Genomic DNA, 18,408 nt, shown 5'->3' on the forward strand with positions numbered 1-18,408 from the left:
AGAGTGAGTGACTTAAACAGCAGACTTATTTTCTCATAGCCCTGTTACTGGAAAGGGGTCCTGATCTACATCCCATGAGAAGGTTCTTGGATCACACAGAAGAAATAATTTGGGGCACGTCCATAAAGTGAAATTAAATTGATTAAGAAATAAGCTGGATGCAGTGGCTCACGCCTGTAATCCCAGCACATTGGGAGGCCAAGGGAGGTGGATCACCTGAGGTCAGAAATTTGAGACCAGCCTGGCCAATATAATGAAACCCCATCTCTACTAAAAATACAAAAATTAGCCAGGCGTGGTGGCAGGTGCCTGTAGTCCCAGCTACTTGGGAGGCTGAGGGAGGAGAATCGCTTGAACCCACGAGGTGGAGGTTGCAGTGAGCTAAGATAGCACCACTGCACACTCCAGCCTTGGCAACAGAGCGAGGCTCTTGTCTCAGGGAAAAAATGCAAAGGAATAAAAGAATGGCTACCTCTTAGGCAGAGAAGCAGTGTGGGGTTGTTGGTTGGCTTGTTTTATGGTGATTTCTTGACTGTATGCTAAACGAGGGGTGGGTTATTCATAGTTTTCCAGGAAAGGGGTGGGCAATTCCCAGACCTGAGGGTTCCTCTCCGTTTTTAGACCATAGAGGGTAACTTCCTGACATTACCAAGGCATTTGACAACTGTCATGACTTGGGTGGGAGTGTCTTTTAGCATGCTAATGTATTATAATTAGCATATAATGAGCAATGAGGTCGGCAGAAGTCACTTTCATTGCCATCTTGGTTTTGGTGAGATTTTGCTGGCTTCTTCACCGCATGCTATTTTATCAGCAAGGTCTTCGTGACCTGTATCTTGTGCTGACCTCCTATCTCATCCTGTGACTAAGAATGCCTAACCTCCTAGGAATGCAGCCCAGTAGGTTTCAACATCATTTTACCCAGGTCCTATTCAAATGCCCCTGACAGTCTTGGAGGCTGGAAGTGTGAGTTCAAGGAGTCAGCAGGGTGGGTTTCTTTTGAGGCCTCTCTTCTTGATGGCAGGTGGCTGGCTTCTCCCTGTGTCCTTACATGGTAGACCTTTGATCTGTGAGTATCTATGTCCTAATGTCCTTATAAAGACACCAGTCAGACTGGATTCGGGCCTACACAAATAACTTTTGTTTGACTTAATCACCTCTTTGAAGTCCCCATCTCCAAGGGCCTTCAAGATCCACGTTCTGACGTCCTGGGGATCACAGCTTCAATCTATTAATTTTGAGGACACAATTCAGCCCATAACAATGGTCAAGTAATTTCCCTTCATGTGACCAAGTGCAGGTTGTTCAAAGTTGGAGAGTAATTGAAGGCGTTTGAAGAGATTGGTGCAAAGATGCTCCAGGAGGAGAGGGATGGACACCTGGTTTTTCCTTTTCTGCAGGTCTCAGGTCCTTTTAACCCACTCTGTGTACCCCTTTGGTGAGTGTCATTCCCATAGGGCCAGACATTAGAGGACACTCCCTGTGACAGCCCAGCCTTCCTCCATTTCTCCTGCCAGCACAGAGGCTCACAAGACTGTCAGCAGCTGAATTTCACTCTATTGTTGATAATGTGTGCATGAAGATTTTATTAGTGACAACTGACAGAAACAATGAGGACCGAGGTGAAAAATATGAGGACTCTGGAGGAGGTTAGGGCTATTCAATGTTCTGTCTTGCAATTTTGATCCTCAATCCATCAGTCCTTCTGCCTGGCTCTTGTCATCTCTCTTAAATGCACAGCTCTTGTGAGTGGAAAGGACTTTGTCCAGTAGAGAAAGACAGAAAACAGCCAAACTTGATTGAGCCTAGGCCCAGGGTGCTCACTTGCTTGGCTCAGCGCTGACTGTTGGTGGTGATCAGGCAGTTTGTAATTCATAGACTCAGTCAAGGAGAGCCAGGAACCACCAACACCTGTGCCTCCCACCAACTCTAGGGCCACACAGGGCCTCCCACAGCTTCTCTTTGCTGGGGAAGTTTGGGGTCTGCCCTCTTGTGTAACTCACTCCCCCAGTGACCACAGCCCAGGTTGTCTGGCATCTGTTTTCTATCCAGTGTGAAGTGACATCCTGCTCTGAAGGCCACTGAGATGCCCTTTGAAGTCAAAAGTAATTGTTCTCAGTGGTGATTTTTCTCTTTGGCTCTATTCTTCCATAGAGGGTGATAGTTCATGTTTGAAGAAGTCATGCCTAAAAGAAAAATGCCAGAAGAGGAAACGCAGGAAATGTGACTCACATGTGACGGCATGTCTCCTACTTTGCTTCAATGCTGCTCTCTCTTTAGGATTCACGTTCTCCTCTTCCAAGAGGCCCTCTCTGACTACTTCAGGGTACACCGATCTCTGAGCACCACAGAGCCCCTCACCAGCTCCTCTGGAAAAGATCCCCTTTGGGACAGAGCCTTAAACTTGACCTTTGGAAACCAGCATGGGATTGGACACACACAGCCATTCAGTAAGTGTGTATTGAATGAGTAGGGTATAGCTGAATGTCTAATAATGACACTTCCCTGCCCTACTACCCCAAGCTGCTTAGATGTGACATCTTCAGGGAGGCCACTTCTAACCTGAACATTCACTCTTTCTTCTGTATAGCCTTGTATATTGGTCTGTCTTTCATGTGCCTATTCCATGGTTTTTATATTTATTTGTTTACATCTCACTTTCCTCCCATTCCAGCAGAATCTGACCTATTCCTTGCGGTATTCCACAAACCAATAGGTTTGACTCTGTGAAGACACATGCCATGACAATTGAACTGAATTACACCTAATTAGGAGAAGAAAATAATCATGTTGTTTAAAGTATGCTGCATCTGGCTTTGGCTAATTTAGAAACAATTACTTATTTTCTCATTATTTATGGAGCAAGTATTATGTGAAAGCATAGTTCTGGACATTCCAAATGAAATAAGTGTACATTTGTTGAGTTATTCCTGTAGACTACCAACTTTCAGAGAGGCTACCTCTCTGCACCTCACCAGAATAGGATCAGGAATAGTGTCTGTTCTGCTCACGGCAGAACTCCCAGTGCCTAGATCAGTGGCTGGAAAATAAGGTGCTCCATAAATATTTGTAGAATGAATGAATAGCTTATGAGATAAATTTTATTATACCATTTTATGGAGAAGTTAAATCACTTGCTGAAGGCCAGACAGCTATTACCTGGCAGAGTCATGTTTCCAGTCTGGTTTGTTTGACTCCAGTGGACATGGTATCATGTACTCCCATCCTTTCCCAGCACTGGAAGATGGCAGTGCCTCCATCATCATCAGTTGAGGATACAGATGCCGTCAGATGGACTGGGTGTGATCCAGAAGAAGCTCTAGGTAGGACTGGAGGTAATGCAGGTTATTATTGTTATCATGATAATTATTAGCAATGATATAGGAGTTAAAAAGAAAATCCTTAGGCAGATAGTGACGGTACGGAAGTCCTTGGTAAGGTTTTCTTTTAATGAAAAGCAGCCCCTAGATCATTTCCTTTTCTAACAAAGAGCAGCCTGTAAAATTGGGCTGCAGACCTAAACAAGTGAGCTGGATGCTTGCACAGGTGAATGTCAACAGTTGTGCCCATAGACATAGACTACCTGGGACTAGGCATGTTCAAAATGGCGGCTCCATCTTCTCTTTTTGCCAGCCACATGTACAGTAAGGAGTCAACAAGATGGCAGTGGCCAAGTGGAAAGCTCATTTTCGTAGTAAGATTGGGGGTGGTGACCAACCTTCCTCACGTGCTATGTAAATGTCACACTTGGTCAAACCAATCCATGAGCCCTAGTTAAATCAGACACTGCCTTTCCAAGCTTTCTTATAAAATCTGCAGCCATCCACCACCTTTCCCTTTTTCAGACACCTCTCTCTAGCCAGGAGCTGCTATTCATTCTCCTTTCTTCTACCTATTAAACTTACAGCTCCTTAGCCCATCCACATGTGTCTGTGTTCTTAATTTTCATGGCTTGAGATGATGAACCCCAGGTATTTACCCCAGAGAGAGATGCTGCTTCAACAAGTTATTCTGTAGGATATTAGGGGAGGACTCAAAGGGAAAGTGATAATTAGCAGGGCCTGGTAGAATTAGAGATTTGTAACCTTCACGTGATGGTCAGCAAAGGAACGTTAATGGTGGATCCCAGGCCTGTAGGAGAGGCAGACATTGGTTTAATCACCACCTTTTTGTCCTAGGAAATTCATTAAGCAAACTTTTACCTGATACCTAGCCTGGGCCTGGATCTTGGAAAGACACAAGTCCTGTAATTTCAAATAATGATCTAGTCAGAGAAACCAGAGTCAGTCATACAACACAGCAATGTGGTGGGATGATGGTCACTGTACAACTCTGTTGTGTGGGGGTCATTTGGCCATGTTATGGTGCTGTTCATTATCTGGATATGTCTCTAGGAGTGTCTCAGGTTTTAACGTATTTGTTGGCCAAGGTCTGATGAATGGATCCTTTGTTTTTCAGCAAAGTAATCATCTCTAAAAGAATGGGAACATGGTGCCTGCTGTCAACCCAAAGCTGAGGAGAAATTAAAGCTCTTGATCTGCAATTGATCAACTATTAAAGTCACAGCATGGGGTGTTTCTGTGCTTTGCCTGTTTTTGTTTTGTTTAATATTTACTTTATTGGTTGGAATGGCATTCCTTCATTTAAGACACGTGGGAAGTGCATCTTGATGATTTATGCCACAGAGTATCCAATTTGTGGCATAGATAACAGGTACTCTTTTGGGAGCATTAAAATTACATTGTGGTGGAATATTTATAATGAATAGCTCAACCGATCACTCCTGTGCTGATGGCTCAGGAGTCGCTGTCTATGCTTGAGGAGCAGACTGTGATGTCGCCTCCTCTGTGTTGATAGTCCCTGACCCTTTTTGAAAAGAAAACAGAGATGACAGACTCTTACTTATTTATTTGCAGGAGTGAATCTGTTGTTTTTGATGCTTTAACACATTTATTTAATCCCACAGCCGGCTCTGCATGGAATCATGACTATCCCCATTCTACAGATGAGAGAACAGGAGCTCAGAAAGCTCAAGTGAGTTGCCTGAGTCACACAGCTTGTCAGAGGCGGAGCTCCGTTTGCCAGTGCCTCGAAAATCAGTGTCTTTTTTCTTTATAATACATTTTTCCTTCTAGGCTTTCAAATTCCACTCACTGGTTTTCAGGATGTCTTGTTTTTGTGTGTTTTCTGTGACAGTTGAAGAGATAAAAGGTTGGGTCTAATCTCACATATGAGGTGATGTGGGCTCCCAGAATCCTCTCTCTGCTCTAGGCTGGCCTGATTTGTAGACTCCTCAGGAACCCCAAAATAATTGAAACAGGCCCCAGTCAATTTAGAAAGTATTTTGCCAACGTTAAGGACACACCCCTAACATAGCCTCAGGAGGTTCTGACAGCATGTGCCCAAGGTGGTCGGGGTACAGCTCGCTTTTGTACATTTTAGGGAGACGTAATACATCAATCATTACATGTAAGATTTACATTGGTTCTGTGGAGGAGGAACTTTCAGGACATAGGTGAATTTAAAAATTTTCTGATTGGCAATTGATTGAAAGAGTTCTTATTAGTAAAAAGGACTGTCTAGGTTTCCGTAAAGGTTGTGGAGGCCAAGGTTTTTAATGCAGATGAAACCTCCACATAGGAGGCTTCAGAGAAAACAGATCAGAAAGGTTTCTTGTAGGACTTAAGGTCTGTTTCTTACAGGACTTAACACCTGTGTTGATGTTAACACTGGAGGGGTATAAGGAGTCAGGTTCAACCCCCTCTTCCATCATGGTCTAACTATACTTTCAGGTTAACTCCAGAATGCTCTTGGCCAACAGGAGGGATCCAGTCCATTCAGATATCTGGGCGGGGGGCTTAGCATTTTATTTTTGGTTTGTGATAGCATGGTGAATAGAATGGGAAAAGGTATTGGGTATTAACCATTGTCCTGTGTATCTTTGTTTTGTTTCATTTTGTTTTTGAGACAAAGTCTCTCTCTGTGTCCTAGGCTGGAGTGCAGAGGAGGCACGATCTTGGTTCATTGCAACCTCTGCCTTCCAGCTTCAAGCAATTCTTGTGCCTCGGCCTTCTGAGTAGCTGGGACTATAGGCATCCGCCACCATGATCGGCTAACTTTTATATTTTTAGTAGAGTCAAGGTTATGCTATGTTGGCCAGGCTGGTCCCCAACTCTTGACCTCAGGTGATCTGCCTGCCTCAGCCTCCCAAAGTGCTGGGATGACAGGTGTGAGCAACTGTACCCAGCCTATCCTGTGTATCTTAAATGAGCTAACTTTTTAAACCTGAAGAACAACTCAGCATAGTATATCCTATTATTTCCATTCTGAGCAAGGTGAAATGGAGTTGTAAAAATGTTCAATGAGTTACTGAAAGTCATTAGACAATCAGGAGTCAGAGCTGGGATTTTAAATCACTGCTATCTTACTCTAAAGTCCACACTTTTTCTATTGGGTTATTATGCCTCCTAGTTGGGGACAAATGGGAAAGTAAAGACACCTTTTGATGGAATGTGACATGAGGGTGATGGTGAATGAGTGCTTGTCCCTGGGAGGGGACAGTATGTGAAGGTGACCAGCCTGTGTGAGGGGTATCAGGGACACAGAAAGTGGGCCTTCAGCCCTCCTGGGCAGGGCTGGCCAGTACAGAGGGTGGCTGAACTCTAGACTGGACAGGAGATTAGGTAAAGGGGCCTCTCATCCTGTAGATGGGGCAGTAGAGAAGGCTGAGCTGAAGGTAATGACCATCCTGTTTTCCAGATTCCCATACACCCTGCACGTTAAATAAAGAAGGTGAAACCACCATTAAAGTTGCCCAGAATGTTTTTCACTTTTCACAACTCCAGCCTCCCTTTCAATATTGCTTTTGTTTTATGATTGCCTGCAGTAAAGCTAAGTCAGGCTAGAAAGAGACACATCCACTCTACTTTGAAAAGTGTGACTGAGGAAGCAAGAGAGTCTATTTTATATTGTTTTCACTGATATTTGGGACAAAGCAGTCACTGTCAAGATTAGAGTTAATGCTGGCTGGAGGAAGTTCGATAGTGTTACACAACACAGGCTGGGTCATGGCTCTGTCAGGGGAAAATTTAAAAAATGCTAAACAGGTTGTGTCCTTGCTCTGCATTTTGGGCTCCTGATAGCAAACAGGAAGTGATTCTTGCTAGTAATGGCGGTTTTAAAATGCACAGGGCAAAGGCAAAAGCAGAGGTTTGCCCCCGATTTCATATCCAGGCTATAAAATGCTGCTAATCTTGAGGTTAGCCTAAAAACATTAGAACTTAGAGGCTAGACTTAGAAGAAGCTGGCAAGTAGACGAAGTAAGCAAAGTTTAAGAAACTTAGAAACATGGTTCCTGAAGCCAGAAGTGGGCATTCCAGGGCATATAGACCATAGAGGACAAGAGTCTCAGGAACACCGTTTATTCACTCCAGACATATTTATTGAGGGCTTACTAGAGTGGAGATAAAGATAAAATCATTACCTCATAAAGCCACATTCTAGGGGCTGAAATGTGAGCCAAAAGTGACCTGTAGCCCCCCTACCTGGGTTACAGATGATCAGCAATGCTTTCTGAATGGAGGTCTTGATAAAAATGCAGATTCTGATTCAGTGAGTCTGGGGTAGATCCCAAGAGTGTGCACTGCTGCAGAATCCCAGGTGAAGCTGAAGTTGAGGTTGCTGTCTTCACTGTTAGGAGCGAAGCTTAGGCTCAGAGCCCACTGCTATTCTCTGTTTTACTTATTTATTTCAGTTTGTGGAGTAACATGAATCAAATTCTCCTTCCAGAGCATGAACTTCAGCATACTTCATAAATGCACTCACCATCGTGAGGAAGGAGCTGGAGATAAAAATCTCCTCTTAGTATAGATAGAGAACTCGATGAGGTGTAGTCAACTGAGTGTTAGTGTCAAACCCTTTTTCCTAGAGAGATCACAGGAATAGCCCTTCTTATAAGTTGATATTCTTCTTCGTCCAGATTTTGGGGACTGTTTCTAGTTGCATGGAACCTTGACATGGGTCCAAGTTTATGATACTTTTACCACCTTGTATTTTCAGGAGCAGGCCCCAGGCTGTGATTTGTTCCTTTTGTCTCAACAAAACTCATTTATTTTCAGGCCTTGAGTGTCTGTGTTATCACATACATGTAAACATATATATCCATCATAGTTTCTGGATTATCTCAGTGATGTGTGGACCACACGTGGACTCCAAACCTGCAAACTCCCTATTAGATACTAGAATTTAATTAATTTCTAACCCTCCAGCATACAGAGGCAGCGGACCTGGACTTGGCCTCACAGGAGTGCTCTGTTACTTTATCATAATAGACATGCAAAGTTGGAGGATGTGTGCATGTGGAACTGAATAATGGCTTCTGAAAATCGGAAATCCACTTTAAGTGGGAGGCCATCTCATCTGCACCCCTGACTATGAGAAGGAGTTAAAACCTCTGAATGAGCGTGGGGAGAGACATGATGGGGTGCAACAGGCTATCAGGAAAAGAATGTTGTGTTTGGAAATCCAGGCTGGGTGCAGGATGAGGAGCAGAGAGTCCAAGCCTTATTCATTTGGCCAGAGACCAGAAGCTTCTGCTCACCAAAGAGTTCCAGGAGAGATGAAATTTCATCGCGGAGAAAGGGGATTGACACACTGCCAGCAGAGGCAGATGAGTTTCCGAGACAAAATATGCAGTCTAGGGTAAATGCTACTTAATCTTAAATATAAACTACAAAGAGAGTAATTGTTTAGTCATTGGGGGACCTTTGAACAATTCCTTTTTTGCTACTCTTTTCATTTTAGCACCATTATCTCTGTGCTGCCGACCTGTTTCCCTGCCAAATGGGTGTGTAACCAAGTTAATGATGCTATTAGCCAAAGCTCGCTGTAAAAAGGGAAAATTTAACCTAGGCCAAGGAGAAAAAAATAATAAATCCCTAATTTTATAAACTACTGTTTTGTGAACTTTTTTATTCTCACAAAGTTTGGAGAAGATGGAGTTGGCCCTAAGCAGTAGCAGAGTGCAAAGCACCACCATTTACTGATTTTCCTCCAACAAATAATATAATAACTGTAGACCACATATTTACTAGAAACCACTGGACTCTTGATTAAATGGCATGGATGTTTAGATTTCCACATAATTAAGGATTAATAATTGCCACACACCGTGCCCCCAACGCTAAGTGGTGTTTAACCTTCTGTAGTCACGTTTCTGCTAAAATTCACCCAACAGTTCCAGTTTCAGACTTTGCTGATACACAAGTGATCGCTGAAAACCATACAGGCAAAACCAATTTTGCTCATTTTCTCTTTAAGAGAAAACCTAATAAAACCTCTAAAATGTTTCAGGATGTCTGAGCAATATTTTTAAGTCATTTGCAGATAAGAAAAGATTCCAAAGCCCCAAGGAATGGAATAAATACTGGCCACCTTCATTAACCTACTAAATTTCAGGAAGAGATAATGGTCTCTAAGAGAGGCATATGTTTGATTTTCAAGCCTGAGGACACTTTCATGATGACACATCGGCAGTGATTGCCAGGGGAGGTTTGCTGCAGTTTATTTCAAACACCATGGTGTTTGGGCCCATTCATGTGTTCACATGTTTGACAAACATAAAGGGATGAGCTGGGAGGCTTAGGTGAGAAAACACAACAATGATAACTATAGCAAAGAGAATACAGCACCTGCCCGCACAGTGTTTACAGTCTAATGTCAGACAAACACAGAAGGACTGCAGGAGTAATTGTAAGATGATAACCATAGCAATTGTTTCAAAGAGGGGTGCTTTGGTGCTGTGATGTGTAACAGTGGGAATTGATGAGGTCAGGAAGGATAGCAGCGGTGTCCAGAAGTTAAAACGTTTCTTCAATGGTTAAGGGTTTATCCCCTTCGCTTTTTGTTTGTTTTCTTTTTTTTGAGACAGAGGAGTCTTGCTCTGTTGCCCAGGCTGGAGTGCAGTGACACAGTCTCGGCTCACTGCAACCTCTGTCTCCTAGGTTCAAGCAATTCTCCTGCCTCAGTTCTCTCCTGAGTAGCTGGGATTACAGGCACCGCCCCCCCCCCCCCAAGCCTGGCTAATTTTTTGCATTTTTAGTAGAGATGGAAGTTTCACTATGTTGGCCAGGCTGGTTTCGAACTCCTGACTTCATGATCTGCCTGCCTCGGCCTCCCAAAGCACTGGGACTATAGGTGTGAGCCACTGCACCTGATCCATCTCACTTTTTGGAATTCTTCTGTTCTCTGTATGTGAGCAGTTAGCCAAGTGAAGCTAGTCTCTGGTGCTGCCGGCCTCTTGTGATGTCCCTGGTATCAATCAGCTTTGGGATAATGGTATGTTATTGTTTGCGTGTTTCTGGATTATGTTTTACGTATTAAGTCTGATCAGGCTTTGCTGTGACTAGCCCCTCAGAAGTAGTTAAACTCTGAATCACTGATATAAAATATTTTTCAGCTGCTCCTATCAGCTGGCCTCCTCAAGTCGCTGTTCCTGTGTCTGGGGATAAATCTTGGCTACAGCCATCTGCTTTTTCTGCTAAATTGCTAGCTCACCTCTACTTGAATGCTTCTAGAGATGGAAACCTGGCTGCCTCCCGAAGCAGTCCTCTATCTTTGGACAGCTGCACATATTAGCAAGACTTTCTTTAGAAAGTCTTTCTGGCAGCGTCTTCTGTTTGGTCATATGTGTTCTGGAGTAAGGCTTAATGGAGATGAGATGGAAGGACACTTATGTTCTGAGTGTCTCCTCTCCTGAGTTTCTTGGGGGACGGGGGGACTTGAGACCTTCTGAAACCTAATGATGTAACAGAATAGGACATATGTAATCAGTTTGAAAACATGTGCTGGTGGTTGAGTTTCTTCAGCGATGGATTATCATATTCCCTGTCTTAATCAGTTTGGGCTGCCATAAGAAAAGCACCATAGACTTGGGTGGCTTAATAAATAACAAACATTTCTTTATCACAGTTCTAAAGGCTGGGAAGTCCAAGATCAAGGTGCCAGCTGGCTCAGTTCCTGGCAAATGCCTGCTTCCTGGTTTGCAGAAGGACCCCTCTTGCTGAGTCCTCACATGGCAGAGAGAGAAGAGAGAGAAGCAAGTCTCTTTTTATAAGGACACTAATCCCATCATGAGGGCTCCAGTCTTATGACACAGTACTACCTAAAGGTCCCACCTCCTAGTGCCATCATGTTGGGAATTATGGTTTTAACATGAATTTGGCCGCTCTCCACTGATAATGGTTTGGCTCTGGGTCGCAACCCAAATCGTACCTTGAATTGTAATAATTCCCATCTGTCAAGGGTGGGACCAGGTGGAGATAATTAAATCACGGGGGCAGTTTCCCCCATACTGCTCTCGTGATAATGAGTGAGTTCTCACGAGATCTGGTGGTTTGATAAGAGCCTGGCGTTCCAGCTGCTGGTGCTCGCTCTCTTGTCTGCTGCCACGTAAGACACGTCTTTTCTTCTCCTCTGCCTTCTGCCATGATTGTGAGGCCTCCCCAGCCATGCTGAACTGTGAGTTCATTAAACCTCTCTCCTTTATTCATTATCCAGTCTTGAGTATGTCTTTATTAACAACGAGAAAACAGACTAATACATCCACTCTCCATCAAAATTAACACTAAACACAAACCCATGAGTGGCCACAAGTGGTCTGAATCTGTGCCCCTATCTCCGCAGGACTAGCCTTCATAGCCTGGAGATGAACCCTTTCTTGCCAACTTCTTTAAGTCACCGAGACCCTTTATCACTCTGCTTCTAGATTCACTGGATGCTCACAATATTACAACTGGGAGTATGAAGAGCCAGCCTGCTTGTTTTCTTGAGTTGGTTGTTATTTTAGATTCTCCCTACCCTCATATGCACACTGTTCTCATGCAGTTATAGGGCGCAGACCAGGCAATGCCAGTTTCCCCAGGTAGCCTGGCATGCCTCACAGTGGTAGGTGGTAGATCCACACTTAGGAGGTATAATCAGATCAGAAGGGCTGAGGAATTCACGCTGTAAAAGTACTACTACTGAAGGGAGAACTCGTTTAATTTTGCATAAGAAGAGTGATGAAACAAGGATCTCTGGAAGATCATGTTCTCTTCTAAATATACACCTCGAAGGCTGATGTCTTTCTGTCCCACCTGGCAGTGTGGTTGGCTCTCAGGGAATTAAAAAACAAAAACCCTACTCTGCCAAAGAGGAGTTTGAGTTTGCATTCAACTTATCAGAAGCTCTACATGTAAATGTAGCATTTTATTGCCTACCGTGTGTAACACATCATGTACAGTGCCTCACATGTTCTAGCAGATCCCAACGCATGGATTCCATTGTACCCATTTTTCAGATGGGAAAAATCAAACAATTAGGAAGAAACTGCATAAGTAGGACTGTGGATTTGCCTGCCTGGGAAGCTCTGCTTTTCCATCAGGTTGTGTCTTTAGGAGGTGTTGCTTTGTGACAAGGCACTGGGATGGCTTGAGGAAGGGGCAATGTTGAAGGAGGAAGCCTCATCTGCAGGCAGACTGGCATTTGTGCTGCTGTAGATGCATAGGGCAACAGAAGGAAGACCACTAATGGTGGAGAGAATGGGTGGAGGCATCTCCGCAGATGCTAATGTGCAAAAGAACCTTAATGATGGAAGTCAGTTAAGCTGGGTGAGGCAGAGAGGTAGGCTGAGTCCTAGCCGAGGATAATTCAATAAGTATTCAGAACAGGCTGTTGGACTGCTCACAGTTGCTTGCAGGTGGAGCTGGTCATGGAGAAGGGAGAGCTAGAGATGCTTCCTCTACAACTGCAATTCTCTAGCTCAGTATTTCTGGACTTCACAACGGTTGACGTTTTGGGCTATTTTTTGTGAAGAGGGGGGTGGTCTTGTGTATTATAGTGGGATTAATAGCATCCCTAGCCTCTTCCCAATCCTGACAACTAAAACTGGCTTCAGATGTTGCACAAAGTCCTTTGAGGAGCAAAACCACCCCCAGTTGAAACTCTGCTGTAACTCAATATGCATGGCAATATTAATGGCAGGTGGCTTCACTCTCCTTTATACAGATAGAAGAACCGAGGTTAATGGTTGCAAAATTTGTACCTCGGAATGTGGAGTTTTGAAACTACATTTGTTCTAATTTTATACAAGACTCTGCCTTCCTGCCAAGGGGTAAAAAGGACAGGGACCTCTTGGACTCGCTTGCTGGGAGCTTTGATCTGTTTCCAATGCTTTGTTCCTTGCCTCTGGCTTGGTTTGCTTATCCAAACAGGCAGGAGCACCCTATGCAGTGTGAGAACAAATTGCATTGTTGGATTTTAATCCCTTTAGGTACGCCTTATTAATGCTCTTGCATATCCCACTGTGAACGCCTTCCTTCATTCTCAAACATTTACTGAGTCCCATCTATGTCCTAGGCATGATGCTTAAGGCTGGGGATGGAAGGATGAACCAGTCACACCTGACTCCTGCTATCCTGGACTTTATATCACAGCTGGAGACAGACGGCAGCAGCAAGACAAGGACAACTGCAACAGCAGCAGCAAATCCAAACCTTGCAGTCTGATAGAAAATACAGGATGGGAGACCCAGCCAGAAAAATTGAGATCTGAAGGGTGAGACACTACCAGCTTTATGACCATGGAGGGAGATGGGGCAGAAGACAGGCACAGGGAACAGCCAATTCAAAGGGCCCCAGGAGAGAAAGAGCTTGGTCTGCTTTAGAAACTAGCAGAGAAGTTTGTGGGGGCTGGATTTGTAGTGAGATTCACCACCCTGACTCTAGTGCCTGACCACTGGGAGTCCCACCTAATCCCTCTATGCACAGATTTTCTTTTTAAGATAGAATCTCACTATTGCCTAGGCTGAAGTGCACTGGTATACTCTCAGCTCACTGCAACCTCTACCTCCCAGGTTCAAGCAATTCTCCTGCCTCAGCCTCCCAAGTAGCTAGGATTACAGGCATGAACTACCATGCCCAGCTAATGTTTTGTATGTTTAGTAGATACGGGGTTTCACCATATTGGCCAGGTTGGTCTCGAACTCCTGTCTTCAGGTGATCTACCTTCCTTGGCCTCCCAAAGTACTGGGATTACAGGCATGAGCCATCACACCCAGCCCAGATTTTCAGAACCACAAAGTCTTTGGCATGGAAAAGCAGACAGAGTGACTTGAATGCATTTGGAAGAGGATGAACTCTCAGCCTGACAAATTCTCTGGAGACAAAACACTGCCTCCATGTATGTCTGCTGCTTTTTGGGCTTTTCAAACCCACCTGTGTTGTTCCCATCTTAAATTCAGCAGGAGCTGTGGGTCCTCAGTAGCTGCCTTGGAGACTTCATCTTCCTGAGCTCCTTCAAGCCAAAGCCCTGTCTCTTCTTCCCACTGCTTGGGCTTCGAGGCTCTGCCTCGGCCTCATCTGTGTTAGGTGACCGACCTGTGTGCCTGTCTCACCTTCTGTCCTGGTTCTTCTTCTCTCTGCTTTGCCCTCTTTCTAGGATTCTACGCGGTGAACATGTACTGGCCTTAGGAGTCTCCTGTCTTTTTTTTTTTTGAGATGGGGTCTTGCTTTGTCTTGCTGGAGTGCAGAGGCATGATCTCTGCTCACCACAACCTCTGCCTCCTGGGTTCAAGTGATTCTCCTGCTCAGCCTCCCGAGTAGCTAGGACTACAGGCATGCACCACTATGCCCAGCTAATTTTTGTATTTTTAGTAGAGATGGGGTTTCACCATGTTGGCCAGGATGGTCTCGATCTCTTGACCTTGTGATCTGCCTGCCTTGGCCTCCCAAAGTGCTGGGATTACAGGTATGAGCCACTGTGCCAGGTGACTCTCCTGTTTTATTCTCACCCATACCTTTCCCCAGGGGCAAGGCCATGGGTGTCATCTCCCTTTCTTTGCTCAGCTTCCCTAATTGTTCCCCCGAATGGATTATGTTCCTGTCCTGTTGTCTTGGGGTTTGCATGGAGCCCGGCCCTCTCTGTTAGGAGAAATATGCCACTGTCTATGTGTGGAGCCTGCACTGTGAGCTTGCCTGAAGCTATGTGAGCCTTGGGCATCCAGGGAAAACTAAGCCACAATTCCTGCCTTCCAGAATGCATAGCCTCCTGGCTGAGGAGGGGCCAGAATCTCAGGGATGAGGAGGCAGCCCCATGGCACCATGAGACAAGGCTGGAATTTGCCATCCAGAAACTTGAGCTAGAATGCAGTGCAGAAAGGCAGGAGCTGTGGAAGCTCAGGCAAGTCCCTTCATATACGTGGCAGCCAGGATGCCCGACAGGCCGGGCAGGGGAAGCTATGGGAGTGTGCCTGGCTTGGACATCTGTTCAGTGACACTGGCTCCCAGCTTGTCTCTGGCTGTGGGCTCCTCAGCATCTTTCTTATTTTCTGAGACCCAGTGGCAGCTCCTGTCTCTCTCCCCCTTATGTCTCACAACCATTTCTCAGATGGATTGCAAATAGACAGTGTTTCTCCTCAGCCTCCATTCTCCTGGCAGCCTAGGGTCAGAGAAGAATGTAAAGTTGATCATATAGATGAGGATCAAAAGGAGACTTCACAATTCATTGGCTGTGTGATTTCTGACAAACAGCTCAACCTTGCTGGGTCTGTTTTCTCATACATAAAATGGAGATGATGGCTCCTTTGCAGCAGTGCTTAAGAAACAAGGATGGAAGCACTAGACAAGGCTGGGGACTTAGGAGTTTTCACCAAGCCTTAGTTTCCGCCTCCCTTCTTCTCTCCCTCTCTTCTCTCCTTTGCCTCCCTCCTTCCTTTCTTCCACTTCTCTCCCTTCCTCTCTCTCTTCCTTCCCTTCTCTCTCATTCCACTCTCCTGAATGAATTCTGGCAAGATCACTTGAGGACGTATATCCTTTGTCTCCCTGTGAGAGCCCTCTCCCCACCTTCATGTAATTGTCAGCAACAAAGTTGGAAAATACAGACGTCTGAAGCAGCTCTCAGCACCGCAACATCTGCACCAGACAAAACTCAAAAAGCCCTCAATCCCCAGTCATGAATGCACTATAAAAACAATGTGGCAGAAATGAAAATTGTTCCATCATAATATTTCACAGTTCTTTTTGACAAAAGCCAAGCCGCCCTCATGAATACACATTTCCCAGCATCTTATGCATTATGCATCAGCCTATAGCAGGGGACCAGGGAATTGCCGGTCCTTAGTAAAGGGCCTTTGAAAGTGCCTATTTTGTAAACAAATGGAGCCCAGGCCCAGCACTCAGAATCTTTAGGTAATTTAAGACCGACTCCAGCTGCCCTGAGTGGGGACTGGCTCTTCTCAGGGCCGTAAAAGGCAAAAGAGTCTCTAATGTTCACATGGTGGAGAGGGAGTGAGTCAATGTTCTGTATTCTAATCTCCAATTTTATAACATCCGAGACAGCCATTCAGAGGATCTGGGACAATTCCTGCCAGAGCCAAATGTCACTGGAATGCCAGATGAGCCTGCTAAGGCTGGTTTTCTGGCCACGCAGTCAGTAGTCAGGACTTGATTCCCAAGTGCCACAAACGGCATCGAACCTTGCAGTGAAGATGCTGATGAGTGGGGGTGACTAAGGAGGCCCAGGCAGGGCAGACACTGTCTGCCTGTCTCAGGTGGCTTGTAGGAGACATTTTTTTTTGTTTGCCCAGTGCCAGCAAATTGGAAGTGAGAATGAAGTGTGCCTTACTGTCCATGGGAGGACAGTTGAAGTTCATTAACTAGCCCCTGTGTTTCCAAGACAGGTGTACTGAGGCCAGATTTTTTAAGTAACAGGTTCAAGGTCACACTGAGAATGAGCAGCAGGTCAGGGACTGCTGGAAGCCTGGCATCTTTCACAGTGCCTCCCACCGCCTCAATCATGGGTTGGCAGGGCCTGAAAAGACCACGGGCAAAATGGTTTCTGATTGCTACGATTTGAGTAAAGGGCAGACTGGGATCCTTAAAACAGCCCTGGAAAAGAACATCATGCAAGGCCATTTTGTATAATTTGCAATCTGTCCTCTATGGTACAGATTTAAATGGTGACCGATAGATGATAGATACTGACATCATCTCTGTTGCAATAACAAGATGGTGATTGATTCTTTGCTATGTGTATTTATTTCATAAAAGCATTCAGGTCACATTAGGATGTCATGCAAAGGGAATTGAATTGAGAAGTGGAAATTTGGAGTTCCAGGGTTGGACATGCCCTATTCTTGCCTTCTTTGGACCTCAAATTCTTACCTGTTAAATGAGGGGTTCAGCAGGGATGATCTTTGGGTTGCATCCCATCTGAAACATCTCTCCTGTCTGTGGCTGAGCACTGGCACTGTGCAGAGGGCACAATGAAGCTGGAGAGGAGAGGGGCCCACCTCATGCTGAACAGCGCACCTGCATGCCTGGGCTCCCTGAGGAGGGGTGAGGGGAGGTGGGAGAGACCCCCGCTTAGGGAAAGTCGAGGGAAGTTCCTTATTACTGCTCCTGGTGCCTGGAGCTCTCCAGCTGTAGGACTCGTTTGCTGATTGATGTAGTTTGACTAATGAAAACAACAACTACTGAAGGCTGATTAAGATGAGGCAACTTGTTACTCCTCACAGACACCTGCAGGAATTTACTTAGGCACTTAGGCGATGGCTGCTTCCCCATCCTCTGCTGACCTGGAGAACAGGCTGATGGTGGGTGTCAGTTGGGAGAAAAATTGGAATCATTAAGCCACCTGTAACATGGAAAGCCTGCCCAGGACTCTTTTTTATTTTTTATTTTATTTTTTTGAGACAGTCTCACACTGTCACCCAGGCTAGAGTGGTGCAGTAGTGCAATCTCAGCTCACTGCAACCTCCCCTTCCTGGGTACAAGCAATTCTCCAACTTCAGCCTCCTGAGTAGCTGAGATTACAGGCATGCACCACTATGACCAGCTAATTTGGGGCAAGTTTTCTTTTTTTTTTTTTTTTTTTTTTTAGAGACAGGGTTTCACCATGTTGGCCAGGCTGGTCTCAAACTCCTGACCTGAAGCAGTCTGCCCACCCAGCCTCCCAAAGTGCTGTGATGATAGGTATGAGCCACTGCACCTGGACCTGCTCAGGACTCTTGAAGGCTGGAATACATGGTTCTTAAACTGTGTGTGTGTGTGTGTAGAGGGGAGATGTTTATAAGTTCCAGGTGATATTGTTGGCCCAGGAACTGTACCTTAAACACTGGTATAGAGGTCAGGTGCAGTGGCTCATGCCTGTAATCCCAGCACTTTGGGAGGCAGAGGCGGGTGGATCACCTGAGATCAGGAGTTTGAGACAAGCCTGACCAACATAGTGAAACCCCATCTCTACTCAAAATACAAAAAATTAAAAACAAAACAAAAAACACTGGTATAGAAAAAAAAAAAGACTACCTAAAGATCCTCCATTTTCATGTCTCAGCATCTTCAAACTATTCAAAAATATCCCCCAAAATCTGTG

The 18,408-nt window shown here is 45.1% G+C and overlaps 1 long non-coding RNA gene across 1 annotated transcript in view; it reads left to right on the forward strand.

Annotated features, from left to right (window-relative positions):
• The first annotated feature begins 13,517 nt into the window (after positions 1–13,517).
• LOC108288878 overlaps positions 13,518–18,408 on the forward strand; it is a 31,771-nt gene continuing 26,880 nt past the window's right edge. Inside the window, exon 1 of the long non-coding RNA XR_001818881.2 lies at positions 13,518–13,593. This is a non-coding gene — a long non-coding RNA (uncharacterized LOC108288878). The remainder of the gene's footprint in view (positions 13,594–18,408) is intronic.

The sequence above is a fragment of the Cebus imitator genome, unplaced genomic scaffold, assembly GCF_001604975.1.
Source record: "Cebus imitator isolate Cc_AM_T3 unplaced genomic scaffold, Cebus_imitator-1.0 Scaffold385, whole genome shotgun sequence".
Lineage (NCBI taxonomy): Eukaryota > Metazoa > Chordata > Mammalia > Primates > Cebidae > Cebus > Cebus imitator.